This window comes from Somniosus microcephalus, unplaced genomic scaffold (genome assembly GCF_052327205.1).
Source record: "Somniosus microcephalus isolate GS21.2 unplaced genomic scaffold, FLI_Smic_1.0 unresolved_chr5, whole genome shotgun sequence".
In the NCBI taxonomy this organism is placed as follows: Eukaryota; Metazoa; Chordata; class Chondrichthyes; order Squaliformes; family Somniosidae; genus Somniosus; species Somniosus microcephalus.
The window spans coordinates 43,451,107-43,476,108 of NW_028225183.1; the positions used below are offsets into that span (position 1 = coordinate 43,451,107).

A 25,002-nucleotide genomic window follows, 5' to 3' on the forward strand; every position below is an offset into this window, starting at 1 on the left:
CTAATATCAGCAGCTCCACACACCCCACACAATATCCTCAGCTCCACCCCACCCCACCATATATTCTCAACTCCACCCAGCCACTTACCCGGCGCAGCTCCTCCTTAATATCGTCATCTCCTCCCCACCCCAAGAATATCCAAATCTCCTCCTCACCACAACTAATACCTTAGCTCTTCCCCATCCCACCTAATATGCTCAGCTCCTCCACAGCCCACCTAATTATCTCAGCTCCTCCCACCCCACCTAATATACTCAGCTCCTCCCCACACCAACTAATATCTCTGCTCCCCCCGACCCCACCCCTATCCTCTGCTCCTCCACACCCCAGCAACATCTTCAGCTCCTCCCCACCCCACCTAATATATTCAAACCCACCCACATCAACTAATATCCTCAGCCCCTCCCCACCTCATCTAATATCCTCATCTCCTCCCCACAGCAACTATGATTTCTGCCCCTCCCCACCCCACCTATATCCTCAGCTCATCCACAATCTATCTAATATCCTCAGCTACTCTGCGCCACAACCTAATATCCTCAGCTCATTGCTCACCTGCTCATATCCTCAGATCCTCCACAACCCACCTATTAACCTCAGTTCCTCCCCACCCCACCTAATATCCTCAGCTCCTCCACACTCCACCTAATATCCTCAGCTACCCACCACCCCACCTAACTGCATCAACTCCTCCATCTTCCTAATATTCTCAGCTCCTCCCCAACCCACCTGATAGCCTCAGTTACAACCAGTCCCATTTAACACGCTCAGCTCCTCCGCAATTCATCTAATATCAACAGCTTCACACGCCTCCACCGAACATCCTCAACATCTCTGCACTTATCTCTGCATACATTCAACAGTTGCCAATCCAGTGGGTGCGATGAGCTGTCATAGATTATCAATCAAATAGAGCAAGGTGTTCCTGTCAATTCTTTGCAATTCGATGTAAGAGCAGAAATCCGCTGACAAATCCCTGGAGGAGAAATTGTGATTGACAGCTGTAGCCTGTTTGCAGAAATAGGTGAAGGGAGTACCTTCCCCTCCATAAACTGTCAAAGAACTCCACGTGCTTATGTATGCACGCAGTCTGCAGCTGTCAATCAAACCTTCTCCTCCTGTGAACGGTGCGGGAACTTCCTGCTCTTACATCAAGCTGTAACCAATTGACAGGAAGTTGTTGTTGTTCTATCTGATGCGGAATCTATGATAGTAAATTGTATGAATATAACAGAAGAACCTCCAGTTGTATTTTAAATGTCGTTATTTAACGCCTACGGAAATTATTTTTTTAATATTGCACAGATGTGTTCAATAATGGTAATGCTCTGATCGCCCTCTCTGCTCCGTGCAGTAACTGCAGATAATTAGTGACTGAACACGGCGCTGCTACATTTTTCAGTGTAAAGTGGAAATATTTTAGCCCGTATTTTCCGCACGCGCTGAAAACCGATACTGCCGATCTATCAATAATCCTCTTTAGAGATCGCACGCCTGCCCTGGAGAATGGCCTCTGCAGGTGGAGAATTCCACTTTCTGCAGAATCTCTGCCCACTGATAACATTTAAAAATCTTATGCCTGGTAAAGGTAGGTGTGAGGGCTTCTTTTACCAGCATAAGAGTTTCATTTTTCTTTTTAAAAAGGTTATTTGCTCACTTATATTTTAAAAATGCTTTCAGAAAAGCTAAGTTTATTTTTAGCCCCTTAAAAAAGTAATTATTTTTTTCAAAGTTTTAGTTTTTTTTGATTGATCACCATTCAAAATTTTGAAAGGTCTAAGCTGAGAGGCCGGTCAAAACTGTGAAGGGTGATTCCCTCCTTCGATTGGTTCCATTGATCCCGGGGAAGCTTGCAAACTGCCTGCATTTCAGGGATACCAGGTCCTCTGCGCACGTGCACCAGGTGAAGCACAGGAGTGGAAGTTTCTGGAGCTCTGGAACCCACAGGTAAGGGCGTAATATTTTTTCCAGATTGGGAGCATCCAAACTTAGGAAGCCTCTGATAGAAAAATCAGGGCCAATTGTGCAACAAGAAAGATTGCTAAACTGCGTTTTTGAAGAATTACTTATGACTGTTGAATCGAACCATATAGCTGACTTGAGTCATGCTCTTTCTGAAAAATTGCAGTCGTGTAAATGGTGTGTCATAAATCGCAACTTCTACAAGAAGTAACTCAGGAAGTACTACTGAACGGCCAGCTGAGGGCGCCGCCCGAGGAGTATAAATATTCAGGCGTGGGCCCAGCGTGGCCAGAGACATTCTGGAAACAGGAAGCTAGTGGCTACTAACTAGACCTCCATGTTTTGTTACAAGTCGATTAAAGCCTTGCATTATGTACAACCAAGTGCATAGTGAGTCTTTATTACGTCAATTTAATCGACTTGTTATCGTCTCCAAGCCTTGGGTGATTCGGCACAGCCAGCTGCAAGTCGAACTGCAGAAAGGGACCTGGGCAAGAAACTGATCCATCATGGAAAAACTCCTTAGACCCACTCATCTTGACTTGGATGCGAATGCACCTGTGGCAGCGAAGGTATGGAAGCATTCATTTCGTACCTTTAGCAACTTTCTTGAAGAATGTGGGGCAGGTGCCTCTAATAAGTTATGAATGCTTATTAACTACGTATCCCCTCATGTGTATGATTATATTGAGGACTGTATAGACTACGACACTGCTATCGAAATTTTACAGCAGGTGTTTTTCAAGTCCCTGAATGAAATCTTTGCTGGACACCTATTGGCCACAAATCGGCAGCAGCCTGGGGAAGCATTCGAAGAATTCCTCCAGAAACTTCGCAGGCTCAGCAAAGATTGTAACCTTAATGCGGTGCAGCTGAACAGTATCAACAGGAACTAATCAGCGATTCCTTTATCAACGGGATTGTGTCCCCTTTTATACATCAGCGCCTGCTGGAAAATAAAACCCTCAATTTACGGGCTGTTTGTGACCAGGCGTGTTCCCTGGACTTGGACAAGAAGAATGCAGGCACTTATATCCCACCAAATGGACGGGTGGCGGCTATCACCCTCAATAATTCTTTCGATATGTCTCGTGTTGATGCCCCAGCTGATGATGACTCTACTCTAACGGACGACGACCCTACCCTAGAGGCCTTTGCTGATGATGACCCCGCCCTAGCAGCATCCTGGCAATGAGGAAGAAAGTGTTTCTTTTGTGGGGGTGTATTCCATTACAGAAAATTTTGCCTGGCTCGTAATGCGACCTGCAATCATTGCAGCAAGAAAGGGCACTTTTCCAAGATATGCCAATCACGGGCCTCTGCTAACAAGAAAGGCCGATCCTCTAAAATACACCGGTCGAGAGCTCCTGTTAGCTTCACAGCTGCTATCTATGGAGATGCTCCTCCCCCAAGAACCACTGCTAAGGCTACAGCTGCCGAAGGAAAAATTACCCCTCCTCCAATCACAGCTGTTCTTCCCCAAAGTTTGTCCCATGCAGCTACGAAGGTTTCAGTAAATGGGCAGACTCTAAGCATGCTAATCGACTCCTGCAGCTCTGACAGCTTCATTAGTAAGCGGGCTGTAAGTAGGTTAAAACTTTGCATTTATCTCTCGGACAGGGAGATTGCAATGGCTCTGACGACTCTGACCACCAATTCTTCTGGCTTCTGTCTTGTCAACCTCATCCTCTATGGTCACACGTCTACCTCCACCTGGCTCGGAGTACTCAAAAACTTATGTAGCGATAGGCTTCTGGGACAGGTGTTCCAGAAGCAGCACAAAAGAATCACTTTTGAGTTTGGAGGGTCGAAGTCGGAGCTTACCATTTCTAAAGTGCCGCTTTGTGCGCTCTCGGCGGCCTTACTCGGTGAGCCCTCCCTGTTTGCCAATCTCTCCCCCCGCTGTAAACCCATAGCCACCAAATTGAGGCAATTTACCCAAGACGACCGAGCATTTATCGAGGCAGATATCTCTCGCCTTTTAGCTGACGGTATTATCGAGCCATGTTCAACCCCCTGGCGGGCTCAAGTCATCATTGTGAAAAACCCTTGAAAACAACATAAGACACATCTGTGTATTGATTATTCACAGAGTAGTAATCAATATATCGGTTTGGATGCCAACCCGATACAACGCATAGATGTCATGGTCAACAACCTTGCCAAATACAAGGTATTTTCAACCTTCAATTTAAAGAGCGTGTACCATCAGGTACCACTGAAAGACTCTGACAAAAAGTATATGGCCTTTGAGGGCACTGGTCGGCTTTATCAGTTTTGTTGCCTTCCATCTGGGGTCACCAATGCGTTGGCCAACTTCCAACGGGCCATGGATGGCCTAGTCCGGCAAGTGAACTTGACATATACCTTTCCATATTTAGACAATATCACTATTGCCGGCCATGATGAAAAGGAGCATGACGCCAATCTTCAGAGATTTTTTGGCGTTCTCTGTCGTCACCACTTAACATTAACCGAATCCAAATCAGTGAAATCGGTGCCATCAGTGAACATTCTCGGCTACTGGGTGGGCAACAGTGTTATTAAACCGGACCCAGAGCGACTTCATCCACTTCAGGAGCTCCCTCCCCCTACGAATCTCGGCTCTCTTCGTCAGGCACTTGGCATGTTTGCTTATTATGCAAAGTGGATAGCTCACTTCTCCGATAAAATACAGCCCCTGCTTCATGCGAAGTCTTTTCCACTAGAAGCAACGTCTATTTCTGCCTTCAACCTCCTCAAACGACAGCTGGGGAAAGCCACGCCTCACTCCATTGACGAAAACCTTCCTTTTGTGGTTGAATGCAATGCATCGGAGGTGGCGATCTCGGCTACCTTGAATCAAGGTGGTCGGCCCATGGCATTCCTATCCAGGACCATACAGGGTAGCGAACTCCATTACCCCCCGTCGAGAAGGAGGCTACAGCCATCATCGAGGCTGTATGCCACTGGAGTCATTTTCTTGCTCGGCGTCATTTCACGCTCGTAACTGGCCAGCGCTCCATGGCCTTCATGTTGGATAACCAGAAGTGCACAAAAATTTAAAATAATAAAATTCAACTCTGGAGGATGGAGCTGGCCGCCTTTGAATATATTATCCTTTATCGACCCGGCAAATAAAATTTTGCCCCGATACCTTCACACGGGCATTTTGCTCTTCAATATCAACGTCGACTCTGGTGGATCTGCATATGGACTAATGCCATCCTGGGGTTACCCTTATCTTGCACTTTGTGCGCTCCAAAAATCTATCATTTTCAACGGAAGACATAAAGAAAACTTGCTCCTCCTGTAGGATTTGTGCAGAATTGAAACCACAATTCTTCTGCCCATCAGATGACTTGCTCATACATGCAATGCAGTCTATGCAGAGGCTCAGCATAGACTTTAAAGGGCCATTGCCTTCGTCGACGCAGAACACCTACCTACTTACAATGGTAGACGAGCATTCACACTTTCCCTCTGCCTTCCCTGTCCTAATATGCTTACCTCTACGGTAATTTAACGCCTCGATCAGGTCTTTTCCCTTTGCTGGATGGCCAATTTTATCCAAATGGATTGGGGTCCCTCCTTTATGTCGAGTGAACTTAAAAGGTATCTCTCCCAACGGGGAATCATCTTGAGTAAGACGACACCATCTCACCCAATCGACAATGGACAGGTTGAAAGCTACAATGCCATTATCTTGAATGGTGTCTGTCTGGCGCTGAGGTCATGCAACCTACCAGACCAGCAGTGGGAAACTGTGCCGCTGACGTGTTACACTCTATCAGGTCTCTCCTCTCCAACTCCACTAATTTCACACCTCATGAGCGATTCTTCAAGTTCTGGCATCGCTCTACACATGGGACATCTCTACCATCATGGTTGGTGGCTCCAGCCCCGTGCTACTCCAGAGGTTTGTCCGGTCGGCCATGAATGAACCTCTCGTTGACGAGGTGGAGTTAACGGAGGTGAACCCAACATATGCACACGTGCAGTACCCTGATGGCCGGGAGTCCATTGCCTCGCTCAGAGATCTGGCTCCATGCCCAACTGGTCACACAGGCCCGAATGATGTAGGATCCCATGACGATAATGTCAACACTCCGCACCCCTATGAAGATGATGCCCTACCTGGGACATCGAGGGATCTGCCGGCAGTGCTACCGGATCAACTCAGGGAGCCGAATGCTCCCCGTAGGATGGCCACACGAAATGAGGACGCCGGACAATCTCCGGCTACGACCCAGGATGAGGCCAGCTCCGTGCCTGTGAGGACCCGCACCCAGATTCATGATATTCCCAGGCCTCCACAGGACGATCAAGACAACGTGGACTCGACCGACTTACCGGTACGGGCCAAGCGACCCAGGGCCCAGGACACGGTCCGGGGAGATGTGCCCTCCGGTCACAAGCAGAAAGCTAAATGACTACGGCTATTTTTGGTCTGCCTAGTCTGTTAAAGGAAGAGTGGACTTCCAAACCTTTTAGGGAGGAAGAATTTCATAAATTGAAATTTCCACAGGGAAGTACTACTGAACGGCCAGCTGAGGGCGCCGCCCGAGGAGTATAAATACTAGGGCGTGGGCCCAGCTTGGCCAGAGACAGTCTAGAAACAGGAAGCTAGTGGCTACTAACTAGACCTCCATGTTTTGTTACAAGTCGATTAAAGCCTTGCTTTATGTACAACCAAGTGCGTAGTGAGTCTTTATTAATCACAGGGTACTGAATTTGGATGATCAGCCATGATCGCATTGAATGGCAGAGTAGGCTCGAGGGGCCGAATGGCCTACTCCTGCTCCTATCTTCTATGTTTCTATGTTTCTTTGTTTATCGTTTTGCCTTCTGATCGTTGTTTGCAATGCAATAGGACATTGCAATTGCACCTCACTTTGCATTGTAGCAGTTATTTGCAATGCAATTGCACGTTGTAATTGAATATCCCTGAAACATAATCGCCATTTGCAATGCAATATAACATTGCAGTGTAATATCACTTTGCAGTATAATAGTAATTTGCCATGCAATAGCACATTTCAATGGAATATCACTCTGCAATATAATTCATTTGCAAGGCAATAGTACATTGCAATGGAATATCAATTTGCAAAATAATAGTAATTTGCAATGCAATAGCACATTGCAAATTAGTATCACTTTACAATATAATTGCCATTTGAAATGCAATAGGACATTGCAATGTAATTTCAGCTTGCAATATTATATTAATTTGCAATGCAATAGGATATTGCAATGGAATATCACTTTGCAACATAGTAGACATTTTCAATGCAACAGAACATTGTAATTGATTATCACTGCAATATAATTGTCCTTTGAACTGCAATTAACATTGAAAAGGAATATCACTTTGCAATATAATTGTCATTTGCAATGCAATCAAATATAGCAATGTAATATAACTTTGAAATGGAATAGTGATTGCAATGCAATGATCATTGCAATGGAATATCAGTTTGCAATATAATAGTGCTTTGCAATGTAATAGAAAATTACAAATCAATGTCGCTCTGACTTCTGACCATCGTTTGCAATGCAGTAGAATATTGCAATGGAATATCATTTTGCAATATAATCGTCATTTGCACTGCAATAGCACATTGAAATGGAATATCACTTTGCAATATAATAGTCATTTGCAAAGCAACATGACATTGCAATGGACTAGTAACTTGCAATATAATAGTCATTTGCAAAACAATATCACATGGCAGTATAATATCGCTTTTATAATATGATCGTCATTTGCAATTTAGTAGAACATTGCAATTGATTAGTGCATTGCAAAATAATAGTAATTTGCAATGCAATAGCACCTTGCAATGGAGTATCACTTTACAATATAATTGTCATTTGAAATGCAACAGAAGATTGCAATGGAAATATAACGTTGTAATATATTTGTCCTTTTACACTGCAATAGAACATTGCAATGGAATATCACTTTGCAATAAAATCCTCATTTGTAATGCAATCAAACATAGCAATGGAATATAACTTTGCAATATATTAGACATTGCAATGCAATGGAACATTGCAATGGCATTTCAGTTTGCAATATAATAGTCCTTTGCAATGTAATAGAAAATCACAATTTAATTTCGGTTTGACTTCTGATCATCATTTGCAATGCAATAGGTCTTTGCAATTGAACCTCACTTTGCATTGTAGCAGTCATTTGCAATGCAATTGCAAATTGCAATGGAATATCACTGCAATATAATCGTCATTTGCAGTGCAGTAGAACATTGCAGTGGAATATCAATTTGCAATATTACAGTAATTTACAATGCAATGCCACATTGCAATGGGATATAACTTTGCAATATAATTGACATTTGCAATGCAATAGCACATTACACTGGAGTATCACTTTGCAATATACTCTTCATTTGCAATGCAATAGAGGTAAGAAATGAAGTATCACTTTGCAATATAATAGTCATCACAATGCAATGGAACATTGCAAAGGAATATTACTTTGCAATATAATAGTCATTGCAGTGCAATGGAACATTGCACTGGAATATCAGTTTGAAATATTATAGTCATTTGCAATGTAATACAAAATTACAATTTTAATATCCCTTTGACTTCTGAGCATCATTTGCAATGCAATAGGACCTTGCATTTCAACCTCACTTTGCATTGTAGCAGTTATTTGCAATGCAATTGCACATTGCAATGGAATATCACTGCAATATAATCGTCATTTGCAATGCAATAGAACATTGTAGTGGAATATCAATTTCCAATATAACATTAATTTACAATGCAATGGCACATTGCAATGGAACATCACTTTGCAATATAATTGACATTTGCAATGCAATAAAACATTGCACTGGAGTATGACTTTGCAATATATTCTTCATTTATAATGCAATAGAAGTTTGGAATGCAGTATCACTTTGCAATATAATAGTCATTGCAATTCAATGGAACATTGCAATGGAATCTTACTTTGCAATATAATACTCATTGCAATGCATTGGAACATTGTATTGGAATATCAGTTTGAAATATAATAGTCATTTGCAATACAGTATAACATTGCAATTGAATATAACTTCACCATATAATCATCATTTGCAATACAATAGCACGATGCAAAAGAATATCACGTTGCAATATAATAGTGATTTGCAATGCAATATGGCATTGCAATGGACTAGTAACTTGCAATATAATAGTCATTTGCAAAACAATATCACATGGCAATATAACATTGCCTTGCAATATGATTGTCATTTGCAATGCAGCAGAACATTGCAATTGATTAGCGTGTTGCAAAATAATAGTAATTTGCAATACAACAGCTCATTGCAATGGAGTATCACTTTAAAATATAATTGTCATTTGAAATGCAACCAAACATTGCAATGGAAATATAACTTGCAATATAATATTCATTTTCAATGCAATATGACATTGCAGTGGAACTTCCTTTTGCAACATAGTATTCATTTGCAATGCCACAGAATATTGGAATTGATTATCACTGCAATATAATTGTCATTTGCACTTCAATAGAACATTGCAATGGAATAACACATTGCAATAAAATAGTCATTGCAATGGAATGTCAGTTTGCAATATAATAGTCATTTGCAATGTAATAGAAAATTACAATTTAATAGCCCTTTGACTTCTGTTCGAGATTTGCAATGCAATAGGACTATGCAATTGAACCTCACTTTGCATTGTAGCAGTCATTTGCAATGCAATTGCACATTGCAATGGAACATAACTGCAATATAATCGTCATTTGCAATGCAATAGAACATTGCAGTGGAATATCAATTTCCAATGTAACATTAATTTAAAATGCAATGGCACATTGCAATGGAATAGCACTTTGCAATATAATTGACATTTGCAATGCAATAGAACATTGAACTTGAGTAACATTTTGCAATATACTCTTCATTTGCAATGCAATAGATGTTTGGAATGAAGTATCACTTTGCAATATAATAGTCATTGAAATACAATGGAACATTGCAATGGAATATTACTTTGCAATATAATAGTCATTGCAATACAATGGAACATTGCACTGGAATATCAGTTTGCAATATAATAAAGATTTGCAGTGCAATATGACATTGCAATGGACGAGTAACTTGCAATATAATTGGCATTTGCAAAAGAATATCACATGGAAATATAATATCGCTTTGCAATATGATTTTCATTTGCAATGCAGTAGAACATTGCAATTGATTAGCGCATTGCAAAATAATAATAATTTGCCATGCAACAGCACATTGCAATGGAGTATCACTTTAAAATATAATTGTCATTTGAAATGCAACCGAAAATTGCAATGGAAATACAACTTGCAATATTATATTCATTTGCAATGCAATAGGACTTTGCAGTTGAATATCCTTTTGCAACATAGTATTCATTTGCAATGCAACAGAATATTGTAATTGATTATCACTGCAATATAATTGTCATTTGCACTGCAACAGTACATTGCAATGGAACATCACATTGCAATATAATCGTCATTTGCAATACAGTAGAACATTGCATTGGAATATAAATGTGCAATGTAACGTTAATTTACAATGCAATGGCACATTGCAAAGGAATATCACTTTGCAATATAATTGACATTTGCAATGCAATGGAACATTGCACTGGAGTATCACTTTGCAAAACACACTTCATTGCAATGCAATAGAAGTTTGGAATGAAGTAGCACTTTGCAATATCATGGCCATTGCAATGCAATGGAAAATTGCAATGGAATATTACTTTGCAATAGAATAGTCATTGCAATGCAATGGAAAATTGCACTGGAATATCAGATTGAAATAGAATAGTCATTTGCAATGAAATAGAACATTGCAATGGAATATAACGTTGCAATTTAAACATATTTTGCAATGCAATAGCACATTGCAATGGAATATCACTTTGCAATATAATAGTAATTTGCAAAACAATACCAAATGGCAACATAATATCGCTTTGCAATATGGTAGTCATTTGCAATGCTTTAGAACATTGCAATTGATTAGCGCGTTGCAAAATAATAGTAATTTTCAATGAACAGCACATTGCAATGGAGTATCACTTTACAATATAATTGTCATTTGAAATGCAACAGAACATTGCAATGGAAATATAACTTGAAATATTACATTCATTTGCAATGCAATAGGGCGTTGCAGTGGAATATCCCTTTGCCACATTGTAGTCATTTGCAAAGCAATAGAAATTTGTAATAGATTATCACTGAAATATCATCGTCACTTGCAACACAATAGAATATTGCAATGGAATATCACTTTGCAACATAATAGTCATAGCAATGCAATGGAATTTTGCTATATAATATCAGTTTGTAAGATAATAGTCATTTTCAATGCAATAGAGCATTGCATTGGAATATTAATTTGCAATGGAATAGTAATTTGCAATGCAACAGAACATTGCAATGGAATAAGACATTCCAATGGAATATCACTTTGCAACTTAATGTTCATTGGCAATGTAACAGAACATTGCAATGGAATAGCACTTCAATATAATCGTCATTTGCAATGCAATAGAGCATTGGAATGGAATATCACTTTGCAATATAATGGTTATTTGCAATCCAATATGACATTGCAATGGTCTTTTAACTTGAAATAAATTAATCATTTGCAGAACAAAATCACATTGCAATATAATATCACTTTGCAACATGATCGTCATTTGCAATGCAGAACATTGCAAAGGATTATCATGTTGCAAAATATCAGTAATCTGCAATGCCGTAGCACATTGCAATGGAGTATCACTTTCCAATATAATTGTCATTTGAAGTGCAATAGAAGATTGCAATGGAATTTTAACTTGCAATATTATGTTAATTTGCAATGCAATACGGCGTTGCAATGGAATATCACTTTGCAACAAAGTTGTCATTTGTAATGCAACAGAACATTGTAATGGATTATCCCTGCAATATAATCATCATTTGCAATGCAATAGAGCATTGCAATGGAAAAGCACTTTGCCAAACAATCGTCATTTGCAATGCAAACAAACATTGCAATGAAATATAACTTTGCAATAGAATAGTCATTGCAATACAATGGAGCATTGCAATGGAATATCACTTTGCTATATAATAGTCATTGCAATGCAATAGAATATTGCAGTGAAATATCACTTTGCAATATAATAGTAATTAGCAATGCAATAGCACATTGCAATGGAATATCAACTTGCAATATGATAATCATTTGCAATTCAATAGCACATTGCAATGGAATATCACTTTTCCATATAATTAAAATGCAATGCAATAGCACATTGCAATGGACTTTATCAAATGTCTTTTGCTCCATGTCTTCAAGCTAATAATAATTTGTGAACTGGGACTCATAAACCTCTTTGCTCCTCAACAGTTAATAGCTTCCCATTATTTAGAGAATACTCAGAACTATCTCACTTTGTTCCAAAGTGGCTGGTGTCAAACTTGCGTACATTGAACTCGATTTGCCTTTGTTTTGCCGGCTTACTGTGTCTGTCTCTGTCCATTTGATTACCTCCATTTCCCAACTGCACTACGAGCGGACCGTCTAACTTAGTGCGATCTTCAAAATATAATCTACAGTGCTCCATTGCTCCATCCAAGTCAGTCATAAATACGGTGAATAGTTGATGATCAAAGACAGATATCTGGGGGACGGCACTTGTCACATCTGACTCCGCTGCTAACGAGCATGTCTTTTGTGGGTGGGTTAATATTTCTGACGTGATGGTGGTCTGAGGCAGTCAATCATGAATTTGTGGGAAAAATGTGCTGTGCAGGCTGGATTATGGACAAGTAAATTGAATTTGTCGGAGATGCAATGATGCACTGCAGCCAATGAAAGTACTATTGTGAGCTTGGCATTGCAAGAGCCCCGATAGCTCAGTCGGTAAAGCATCAGAATTTTAATCTGAGGATTCAAGTCCCTGTTTGGTTCTGCTGTTAAATCGCGATACTCAACTTTACATTCGTACTTTGATCATTAAACAAAGAAAATAACAACAGGAGCAGGCCATTTCATGCCTGGAGCCTTTCTGCCATTTAATTAAATCATCGATCGATATCCGTTTGCATTCCTTTGCTCCAAATCCCTTAATACCTTTGGTTAACAAACATCTCTCAATCTCAAGATTAAAATTGACAATCGGCCCAGCTTTAATTGCTGTTTGCGGAAGTGTGTTACAAATTTCTGTCACACAAACTTCTCTCCTGAAACGCTTGGATCTAATGTTGAGGCGATGGCCCCTTCTCCCAGATGGGTCAATCATCAGAAATAGCTTTTCGCTATCTACACTGGCATTTCCTCTTAATATCGTGAATACTTCAATCCAATCACCACTTAAGCTTCTAAATTCCAGGAAAAAAAACCGAGTTTGTGCAATATCCCGTTGTAATTTGTCCCTTGGACTCGATGTCTCCTTCACTTTTTAAGCCTAATAATACATTCCCAAGCTGTGATGCCAAGAATTGAACACAGTACCGCAGCTGTGGCCTAACCAGTGCTTTGTATAGCTGTGGCATCATTTCACCCTCTTATATTGTAATCCTACAGATATAAGTATCACTTTTCAATTAGCTTTTTGAATCTTTTCTGTACCTGTCCATGACCATTTAATGATATATGTACAGGGACACAAGTCTATTTGGAGCTCAACTGTTTCCAGCTTAACATTATAAGGAGTGTATTCTAAATACTCCTATAAAGATCGGTAGTGGATCACGTCACACTTGCTAATATTTAAGTCAATTTGCCAGAAAATTGCACATTCACTTAATCTATGAATATCTGGTTGAATTTCTTGCTTCTATCACAACTGATTATAATACCGCCTATCTTTTTTGTCATCCTCAAACTTAGATGTCTGGCTCTCAATCCCATCAAGTAAGTCGTTAATGAAATCGCTGATTAGTTGAGTTCCCAAAAGTGATCAATCAGAGATACCACTCGTCATATTCTGCCAATTAATGTCCCTGATCATCATCTGCAAACTTTGTCTCCTGCCGTGCCACCAATTTCCTAACGAGGTTAATAATTTGCCATCAATTACATGCGTTTCAAATTTAGCCCAATGTCCCATATGCGGGACTTTATCAAATGTCTTTGCTCCATATCTACAAGCTAATAATAATTTGTGAACTGGGACTCATAAACCTCTTTGCTCCTCAACAGTTAATAGCTTCCCATTATTTAGAAAATACTCAGAACTATCTTACTTTGTTCCAAAGTGGCTGGTGTCACACTTGCGTACATTGAACTCGATTTGCCTTTGTTTTGCCGGCTTACAGTGTCTGTCTCTGTCCATTTGGTTACCTCCATTTCCCAACTGCCCTACGAGCGGACCGTGTAACTTAGTGCGATCTTCAAAATATGAACTACAGTGCTCCATTGCTCCATCCAAGTCAGTCATAAATACGGTGAACAGTTGATGATCTAATACAGATATCTGGGTGACGGCACTTGTCACATCTGACTTCGCTGCTAACGAGCGTGTCTTTTGTGGGTGGGTTAATATTTCTGAAGTGATGGTGGTCTGAGGCAGTCAATCTGGATTTGTGGGAGAAATGTGCTGTACAGGTTGGATTATGGACAAGTAAATTGAATTTGTCGAAGAAGCAATGAAGCGCTGCAGCCAATAAAAGTACTTTTGTGAGCTTTGAATTGCAAGAGCCCGGATAGCTCAGACTTTTAATCTGAGGGTCCAGGGTTCAAGTCCCTGTTCGGGCGCTGCTTTTAAATCGCGATACTCAACTTTACATTCGCACTTTGATCATTTAACAAAGAAAATAACAACAAGAGCAGGCCATTTCATGCCTGGAGCCTTTCTGCCATTTAATTAAATCATCGATCGATATCCGTTTGCATTCCTTTGCTCCAGGTCCCTTAATACCTTTGGTTAACGAACATCTCTCAATCTCAAGTTTAAAATTGACAATTGGCCCAGCTTTAATTGCTGTTTGCGGAAGTGTGTTACAAATTTCTGTCACACAAATTTCTCTCCTGAAAAGCTTGGATCTAATGTTGAGGATATGGCCCCTTCTCCCAGATGGGTCAAACATCAGAAATAGCTTCTCGCTATCGACACTAGCATTTCCTCCTAATATCGTGAATACTTCAATCAAATCATCACTTAAGCTTCTAAATTCCAGGAAAAAAAAAACAATTTGTGCAATATCTCGTTGTAATTTGTACCTTGGACTCTATGTCTCCTTCACTTTTTAAGCCTAATAATACTTTCCCAAGCTGTGATGCCGAGAATTGGACACAGTACCGCAGCTGTAGCCTAACCAGTGCTTGAATAGCTGTGGCATCATTTCACCCTCTTATATTGTAATCCTACAGATATAAGTATCACTTTTCAATTAGCTTTTTGAATCTTTTCTGTACCTGTCCATGACCACTTAATGATATATGTACAGGGACACAAGTCTATTTGGATCTCAACTGTTTCCACCTTAACATTATAAGGAGTGTATTCTAAATACTCCTATAAAGATCGGTAGTGGATCACGTCACACTTGCTAATATTTAATTCAATTTGCCGGAAAATTGCACATTCACTGAATCTATGAATATCTGGTCAAATTTCTTGCTTCCATCTCAACTGATTATAATGCCGCCTATCTTTTTTGTCATCCTCAAACTTGGATGTGTGGCTCTCAATCCCATCAAGTAAGTCGTTAATGAAATCTGTGATGAGTTGAGTTCCCAAAAGTGATCAATCAGAGACACCACTCGTCATAATCTGCCAATTAGTGTACCTGATCATCATCTGCAAACTTTGTCTCCTGCCGTGCCACCAATTTCCTAACCAGGTTAATAATTTGCCTTCAATGACATGCGTTTCAAATTTAGCCCAATGTCCCATATGCGGGAATTTTTAAAATGTCTATGCTCCATGTCTACAAGCTAATAATAATTTGTGAACTGGGACTCATAAACCTCTTTGCTCCTCAACAGTTAATGGCTTCCCATTATTTAGAAAATACTCAGAACAATCTTATTTTGTTCCAAAGTGGCTGGTGTCACACTTGCGTACATTGAACTCGATTTGCCTTTGTTTTGCCGGCTTACTGTGTCTGTCTCTGTCCGTTTGGTTACCTCCATTTCCCAACTGCACTACGAGCGGACCGTCTAACTTAGTGCGATCTTCAAAATATGATGTATAGTGCTCCATTGCTCCATCCAAGTCAGTCATAAATACGGTGAACAGTTGATGATCTAATACAGATATCTGGGGGACGGCACTTGCCACATCTGACTCCGGTGCTAACGAGCGTGTCTTTTGTGGGTGGGTTAATATTTCTGAAGTCATGGTGCTCTGAGGCAGTCAATCCGGATTTGTGGGAGAAATGTGCTGTACAGGTTGTATTATGGACAAGTGAAAGGAATTTGTCGGAGATGCAATGATGCACTGCAGCCAATGAAAGTACTTTTGTGAACTTTGAATTGCAAGAGCCCGGATAGCTCAGTCGGTAGCGCATCAGACTTTTAATCTGAGGGTCCAGGGTTCACGTCGCTGTTCGGGCGCTGCTTTTAAATCGCGATACTCAACTTTACATTCGCACTTTGATCATTTAACAAAGAAAATAACAACAGGAGCAGGCCATTTCATGCCTGGAGCCTTTCTGCCATTTAATTAAATCATCGATCGATATCCGTTTGCATTCCTTTGCTCCAGATCCCTTAATACCTTTGGTTAACAAACATCTCTCAATCTCAAGTTCAAAATTGACAATTGGCCCAGCTTTAATTACTGTTTGCGAAAGTGTGTTACAAATTTCTGTCACACAAACTTCTCTCCTGAAACGCTTGGATCTAATGTTGAGGTTATGGCCCCTTCTCCCAGATGGGTCAATCATCAGAAATAGCTTCTCGCTATCTACACTAGCATTTCCTCTTAATATCGTGAATACTTCAATCAAATCACCACTTAAGCTTCTAAATTCCAGGAAAAAAAAACGAGTTTTTGCAATATCCCGTTGTAATTTGTCCCTTGGACTCTATGTCTCCTTCACTTTTTAAGCCTAATAATACATTCCCAAGCTGTGATGCCGAGAATTGAACACAGTACCGCAGCTGTGGCCTAACCAGTGCTTTGTACAGCTGTGGCATCATTTCACCCTCTTATATTGTAATCCTACAGATATAAGTATCACTTTTCAATTAGCTTTTTGAATCTTTTCTGTACCTGTCTATGACGATTTAGTAATATTTGTACAGGGACACAAGTCTATTTGGATCTCAACTGCTTCCAGCTTAACATTATAAGGAGTGTATTCTAAATACTCCTATAAAGATCGGCAGTGAATCACGTCACACTTGCTAATATTTAAATCAATTTGCCAGAAAATTGCACATTCACTTAATCTATGAATATCTGGTCAAATTTCTTGCTTCCATCTCAACTGATTATAATGCCGCCTATCTTATTTGTCATCCTCAAACTTGGATGTGTGGCTCTCAATCCCATCAAGTAAGTCGTTAAAGAAATCGGTGATTAGTTGAGTTCCCAAAAGTGATCAATCAGAGACACCACTCGTCATATTCTGCCAATTAATGTACCTGATCATCATCTGCAAACTTTGTCTCCTGCCGTGCCACCAATTTCCTAACCAGGTAAATAATTTGCCTTCAATTACATGCGTTTCAAATTTAGCCCAATGTCCCATATGCGGGACTTTATCAAATGTCTTTGCTCCATGTCTACAAGCTAATAATAATTTTTGAACTGGGACTCATAAACCTCTTTGCTCCTCAACAGTTAATAGCTTCCCATTATTGAGAAAATACTCAGAACTATATTACTTTGTTCCAAAGTGGCTGGTGTCACACTTGCGTACATTGAACTCGATTTGCATTTGTTTTGGCCGGCTTACTGTGTCTGTCTCTGTCCATTTGGTTACCTCCATTTCCCAACTGCACTACGAGCGGACCGTCTAACTTAGTGCGATCTTCAAAATATGATGTACAGTGCTCCATTGCTCCATCCAAGTCAGTCATAAATACGGTGAACAGTTGATGATCTAATACAGATATCTGGGGGACGGCACTTGTCACATCTGACTCCGCTGCTAACGTACGTGACTTTTGTGGGTGTGTTAATATTTCTGAAGTGATGCTGGTCTGAGGCAGTCAATCTGGATTTGTGGGAGAAATGTGCTGTACAGGTTGGATTATGGACAAGTAAATTGAATTTGTCGGAGATGCAATGATGCACTGCAGCCAATGAAAGTACTTTTGTGAACTTTGAATTGCAAGAGCCCGGATAGCTCAGTCGGTAGAACATCAGACTTTTAATCTGAGGGTCCAGGGTTCAAGTCCCTGTTCGGGCGCTGTTTTAAATCGCGATACTCAACTTTACATTCGCACTTTGATCATTTAGCAAAGAAAATAACAACAGGAGCACGCCATTTCATGCCTGGAGCCTTTCTGCCATTTAATTAAGTCATCGATCGATATCCGTTTGCATTCCTTTGCTCCAGATCCCTTAATACCTTTGGTTAACAAACATCTCTCAATCTCAAGTTCAAAATTGACAACTGGCCCAGCTTTATTTGCTGTTTGCAGAAGTGTGTTACAAATTTCTGTCACACAAATTTCTCTCCTGAAACGCTTGGATCTAATGTTGAGGCGATGGCCCCTTCTCCCAGATGGGTCAATCCTCAGAAATAGCTTCTCGCTATCTACACTGGCATTTCCTCTTAATATCGTGAATACTTCAATCCAATCACCACTTAAGCTTCTAAATTCCAGGAAAAAAAACCGAGTTTGTGCAATATCCCGTTGTAATTTGTCCCTTGGACTCGATGTCTCCTTCACTTTTTAAGCCTAATAATACATTCCCAAGCTGTGATGCCAAGAATTGAACACAGTACCGCAGCTGTGGCCTAACCAGTGCTACATACAGCTGTGGCATCATTTCACCCTCTTATATTGTAATCCTACAGATATAAGTATCATTTTCAATTAACTTTTTGAATCTTTTCTGTACCTGTCTATGACGATTTAGTAATATTTGTACAGGGACACAAGTCTATTTGGATCTCAACTGTTTCCAGCTTAACATTATAAGGAGTGTATTCTAAATACTCCTATAAAGATCGGCAGTGAATCACGTCACACTTGCTAATATTTAAATCAATTTGCCAGAAAATTGCACATTCACTTAATCTATGAATATCTGGTCAAATTTCTTGCTTCCATCTCAACTGATTATAATGTCGCCTATCTTATTTGTCATCCTCAAACTTGGATGTGTGGCTCTCAATCCCATCAAGTAAGTCGTTAAAGAAATCGGTGATTAGTTGAGTTCCCAAAAGTGATCAATCAGAGAAACCACTCGTCATATTCTGCCAATTAATGTACCTGATCATCATCTGCAAACTTTGTCTCCTGCCGTGCCACCAATTTCCTAACCAGGTAAATAATTTGCCTTCAATTACATGCGTTTCAAATTTAGCCCAATGTCCCATATGCGGGACTTTATCAAATGTCTTTGCTCCATGTCTACAAGCTAATAATAATTTTTGAACTGGGACTCATAAACCTCTTTGCTCCTCAACAGTTAATAGCTTCCCATTATTGAGAAAATACTCAGAACTATATTACTTTGTTCCAAAGTGGCTGGTGTCACACTTGCGTGCATTGAACTCGATTTGCATTTGTTTTGGCTGGCTTACTGTCTCTGTCCATTTGGTTACCTCCATTTCCCAACTGCACTACGAGCGGACCGTCTAACTTAGTGCGATCTTCAAAATATGATGTACATTGCTCCATTGCTCCATCCAAGTCAGTCATAAATACGGTGAACAGTTGACGATCTAATACAGATATCTGGGGGACGGCACTTGTCACATCTGACTCCGCTGCTAACGTACGTGACTTTTGTGGGTGTGTTAATATTTCTGAAGTGATGCTGGTCTGAGGCAGTCAATCTGGATTTGTGGGAGAAATGTGCTGTACAGGTTGGATTATGGACAAATAAATTGAATTTGTCGGAGATGCAATGATGCACTGCAGCCAATGAAAGTACTTTTGTGAACTTTGAATTGCAAAAGCCCGGATAGCTCAGTCGGTAGAGCATCAGACTTTTAATTTGAGGGTCTAGGGTTCAAGTCCCTGTTCGGGCGCTGTTTTAAATCGCGATACTCAACTTTACATTCGCACTTTGATCATTTAGCAAAAAAAATAACAACAGGAGCAAGCCATTTCATGCCTGGAGCCTTTCTGCCATTTAATTAAGTCATCGATCGATATCCGTTTGCATTCCTTTGCTCCAGATCCCTTAATACCTTTGGTTAACAAACGTCTCTCAATCTCAAGTTCAAAATTGACAACTGGCCCAGCTTTATTTGCTGTTTGCGGAAGTGTGTTACAAATTTCTGTCACACAAATTTCTCTCCTGAAACGCTTGGATCTGATGTTGAGGCTATGGCCCCTTCTCCCAGATGGGTCAATCCTCAGAAATAGCTTCTCGCTATCTACACTGGCATTTCCTCTTAATATCGTGAATACTTCAATCAAATCACCACTTAAGCTTCTAAATTCCAGGAAAAAAACCCGAGTTTGTGCAATATCCCGTTGTAATTTGTCCCTTGGACTCTATGTCTCCTTCACTTTTTAAGCCTAATAATACATTCCCAAGCTGTGATGCCAAGAATTGAACACAGTACCGCAGCTGTGGCCTAACCAGTGCTATGTACAGCTGTGGCATCATTTCACCCTCTTATATTGTAATCCTACAGATATAAGTATCACTTTTCAATTAGCTTTTTGAATCTTTTCTGTACCTGTCTATGACGATTTAGTAATATTTGTACAGGGACACAAGTCTATTTGGATCTCAACTGTTTCCAGCTTAACATTATAAGGAGTGTATTGTAAATACTCCTATAAAGATCGGCAGTGAATCACGTCACACTTGCCAGAAAATTGCACATTCACTTAATCTATGAATATCTGGTCAAATTTCTTGCTTCCATCTCAACTGATTATAATGCCACCTATCTTATTTGTCATCCTCAAACTTGGATGTGTGGCTCTCAATCCCATCAAGTAAGTCGTTAAAGAAATCGGTGATTAGTTGAGTTCCCAAAAGTGATCAATCAGAGACACCACTCGTCATATTCTGCCAATTAATGTACCTGATCATCATCTGCAAACTTTGTCTCCTGCCGTGCCACCAATTTCCTAACCAGGCAAATAATTTGCCTTCAATTACATGCGTTTCAAATTTAGCCCAATGTCCCATATGCGGGACTTTATCAAATGTCTTTGCTCCATGTCTACAAGCTAATAATAATTTTTGAACTGGGACTCATAAACCTCTTTGCTCCTCAACAGTTAATAGCTTCCCATTATTGAGAAAATACTCAGAACTATATTACTTTGTTCCAAAGTGGCTGGTGTCACACTTGCGTACATTGAACTCGATTTGCATTTGTTTTGGCCGGCTTACTGTCTCTGTCCATTTGGTTACTTCCATTTCCCAACTGCACTACGAGCGGACCGTCTAACTTAGTGCGATCTTCAAAATATGATGTACAGTGCTCCATTGCCCCATCCAAGTCAGTCATAAATACGGTGAACAGTTGATGATCTAATACAGATATCTGGGGGACGGCACTTGTCACATCTGACTCCGCTGCTAACGTACGTGACTTTTGTGGGTGTGTTAATATTTCTGAAGTGATGCTGGTCTGAGGCAGTCAATCTGGATTTGTGGGAGAAATGTGCTGTACAGGTTGGATTATGGACAAGTAAATTGAATTTGTCGGAGATGCAATGATGCACTGCAGCCAATGAAAGTACTTTTGTGAGCTTTGATTTGCAAAAGCCCGGATAGCTCAGTCGGTAGAGCATCAGACTTTTAATTTGAGGGTTTAGGGTTCAAGTCCCTGTTCGGGCGCTGTTTTAAATCGCGATACTCAACTTTACATTCGCACTTTGATCATTTAGCAAAAAAAATAACAACAGGAGCAAGCCATTTCATGCCTGGAGCCTTTCTGCCATTTAATTAAGTCATCGATCGATATCCGTTTGCATTCCTTTGCTCCAGATCCCTTAATACCTTTGGTTAACAAACGTCTCTCAATCTCAAGTTCAAAATTGACAACTGGCCCAGCTTTATTTGCTGTTTGCGGAAGTGTGTTACAAATTTCTGTCACACAAATTTCTCTCCTGAAACGCTTGGATCTAATGTTGAGGCTATGGCCCCTTCTCCCAGATGGGTCAATCCTCAGAAATAGCTTCTCGCTATCTACACTTGCATTTCCTCTTAATATCGTGAATACTTCAATCAAATCACCACTTAAGCTTCTAAATTCCAGGAAAAAAACCCGAGTTTGTGCAATATCCCGTTGTAATTTGTCCCTTGGACTCTATGTCTCCTTCACTTTTTAAGCCTAATAATACATTCCCAAGCTGTGATGCCAAGAATTGAACACAGTACCGCAGCTGTGGCCTAACCAGTGCTATGTACAGCTGTGGCATCATTTCACCCTCTTATATTGTAATCCTACAGATATAAGTATCACTTTTCAATTAGCTTTTTGAATCTTTTCTGTACCTGTCCATGACCGTTTAGTAATATTTGTACAGGGACACAAGTCTATTTGGATCTCAACTGTTTCCAGCTTAACATTATAAGGAGTGTATTCTAAATACTCCTATAAAGATCGGCAGTGAATCACGTCACACTTGCTAATATTTGAATCAATTTGCCAGAAAATTGCACATTCACTTAATCTATGAATATCTGGTCAAATTTCTTGCTTCCATCTCAACTGATTATAATGCCACCTATCTTATTTGTCATCCTCAAACTTGGATGTGTGGCTCTCAATCCCATCAAGTAAGTCGTTAAAGAAATCGGTGATTAGTTGAGTTCCCAAAAGTGATCAATCAGAGACACCACTCGTCATATTCTGCCAATTAATGTACCTGATCATCATCTGCAAACTTTGTCTCCTGCCGTGCCACCAATTTCCTAACCAGGTAAATAATTTGCCTTCAATTACATGCGTTTCAAATTTAGCCCAATGTCCCATATGCGGGTCTTTATCAAATGTCTTTGCTCCATGTCTACAAGCTAATAATAATTTTTGAACTGGGACTCATAAACCTCTTTGCTCCTCAACAGTTAATAGCTTCCCATTATTGCGAAAATACTCAGAACTATATTACTTTGTTCCAAAGTGGCTGGTGTCACACTTGCGTATATTGAACTCGATTTGCATTTGTTTTGGCCGGCTTACTGTGTCTGTCTCTGTCCATTTGGTTACCTCCATTTCCCAACTGCACTACGAGCGGACCGTCTAACTTAGTGCGATCTTCAAAATATGATGTACATTGCTCCATTGCTCCATCCAAGTCAGTCATAAATACGGTGAACAGTTGACGATCTAATACAGATATCTGGGGGACGGCACTTGTCACATCTGACTCCGCTGCTAACGTACGTGACTTTTGTGGGTGTGTTAATATTTCTGAAGTGATGCTGGTCTGAGGCAGTCAATCTGGATTTGTGGGAGAAATGTGCTGTACAGGTTGGATTATGGACAAATAAATTGAATTTGTCGGAGATGCAATGATGCACTGCAGCCAATGAAAGTACTTTTGTGAACTTTGAATTGCAAAAGCCCGGATAGCTCAGTCGGTAGAGCATCAGACTTTTAATTTGAGGGTCTAGGGTTCAAGTCCCTGTTCGGGCGCTGTTTTAAATCGCGATACTCAACTTTACATTCGCACTTTGATCATTTAGCAAAAAAAATAACAACAGGAGCAAGCCATTTCATGCCTGGAGCCTTTCTGCCATTTAATTAAGTCATCGATCGATATCCGTTTGCATTCCTTTGCTCCAGATCCCTTAATACCTTTGGTTAACAAACGTCTCTCAATCTCAAGTTCAAAATTGACAACTGGCCCAGCTTTATTTGCTGTTTGCGGAAGTGTGTTACAAATTTCTGTCACACAAATTTCTCTCCTGAAACGCTTGGATCTAATGTTGAGGCTATGGCCCCTTCTCCCAGATGGGTCAATCCTCAGAAATAGCTTCTCGCTATCTACACTGGCATTTCCTCTTAATATCGTGAATACTTCAATCAAATCACCACTTAAGCTTCTAAATTCCAGGAAAAAAACCCGAGTTTGTGCAATATCCCGTTGTAATTTGTCCCTTGGACTCTATGTCTCCTTCACTTTTTAAGCCTAATAATACATTCCCAAGCTGTGATGCCAAGAATTGAACACAGTACCGCAGCTGTGGCCTAACCAGTGCTATGTACAGCTGTGGCATCATTTCACCCTCTTATATTGTAATCCTACAGATATAAGTATCACTTTTCAATTAGCTTTTTGAATCTTTTCTGTACCTGTCCATGACCGTTTAGTAATATTTGTACAGGGACACAAGTCTATTTGGATATCAACTGTTTCCAGCTTAACATTATAAGGAGTGTATTCTAAATACTCCTATAAAGATCGGCAGTGAATCACGTCACACTTGCTAATATTTGAATCAATTTGCCAGAAAATTGCACATTCACTTAATCTATGAATATCTGGTCAAATTTCTTGCTTCCATCTCAACTGATTATAATGCCACCTATCTTATTTGTCATCCTCAAACTTGGATGTGTGGCTCTCAATCCCATCAAGTAAGTCGTTAAAGAAATCGGTGATTAGTTGAGTTCCCAAAAGTGATCAATCAGAGACACCACTCGTCATATTCTGCCAATTAATGTACCTGATCATCATCTGCAAACTTTGTCTCCTGCCGTGCCACCAATTTCCTAACCAGGTAAATAATTTGCCTTCAATTACATGCGTTTCAAATTTAGCCCAATGTCCCATATGCGGGTCTTTATCAAATGTCTTTGCTCCATGTCTACAAGCTAATAATAATTTTTGAACTGGGACTCATAAACCTCTTTGCTCCTCAACAGTTAATAGCTTCCCATTATTGCGAAAATACTCAGAACTATATTACTTTGT

The 25,002-nt window shown here is 40.1% G+C and overlaps 4 non-coding genes across 4 annotated transcripts; all 4 read left to right on the plus strand.

The window, feature by feature from the left end:
* Positions 1-18,268: 18,268 nt before the first annotated feature.
* Positions 18,269-18,341, plus strand: trnak-uuu (transfer RNA lysine (anticodon UUU)). Its single transcript has one exon. It is a non-coding gene; the product is annotated as a tRNA-Lys (tRNA).
* A 1,724-nt stretch (positions 18,342-20,065) lies between these two features.
* Positions 20,066-20,138, plus strand: trnak-uuu (transfer RNA lysine (anticodon UUU)). Its single transcript has one exon. It is a non-coding gene; the product is annotated as a tRNA-Lys (tRNA).
* Positions 20,139-21,843: 1,705 nt separating this feature from the next.
* trnak-uuu (transfer RNA lysine (anticodon UUU)) lies at positions 21,844-21,916 on the plus strand. Its single transcript has one exon. It is a non-coding gene; the product is annotated as a tRNA-Lys (tRNA).
* Positions 21,917-23,647: 1,731 nt separating this feature from the next.
* On the plus strand, positions 23,648-23,720 carry trnak-uuu (transfer RNA lysine (anticodon UUU)). The gene has a single exon. It is a non-coding gene; the product is annotated as a tRNA-Lys (tRNA).
* Positions 23,721-25,002: the final 1,282 nt, after the last annotated feature.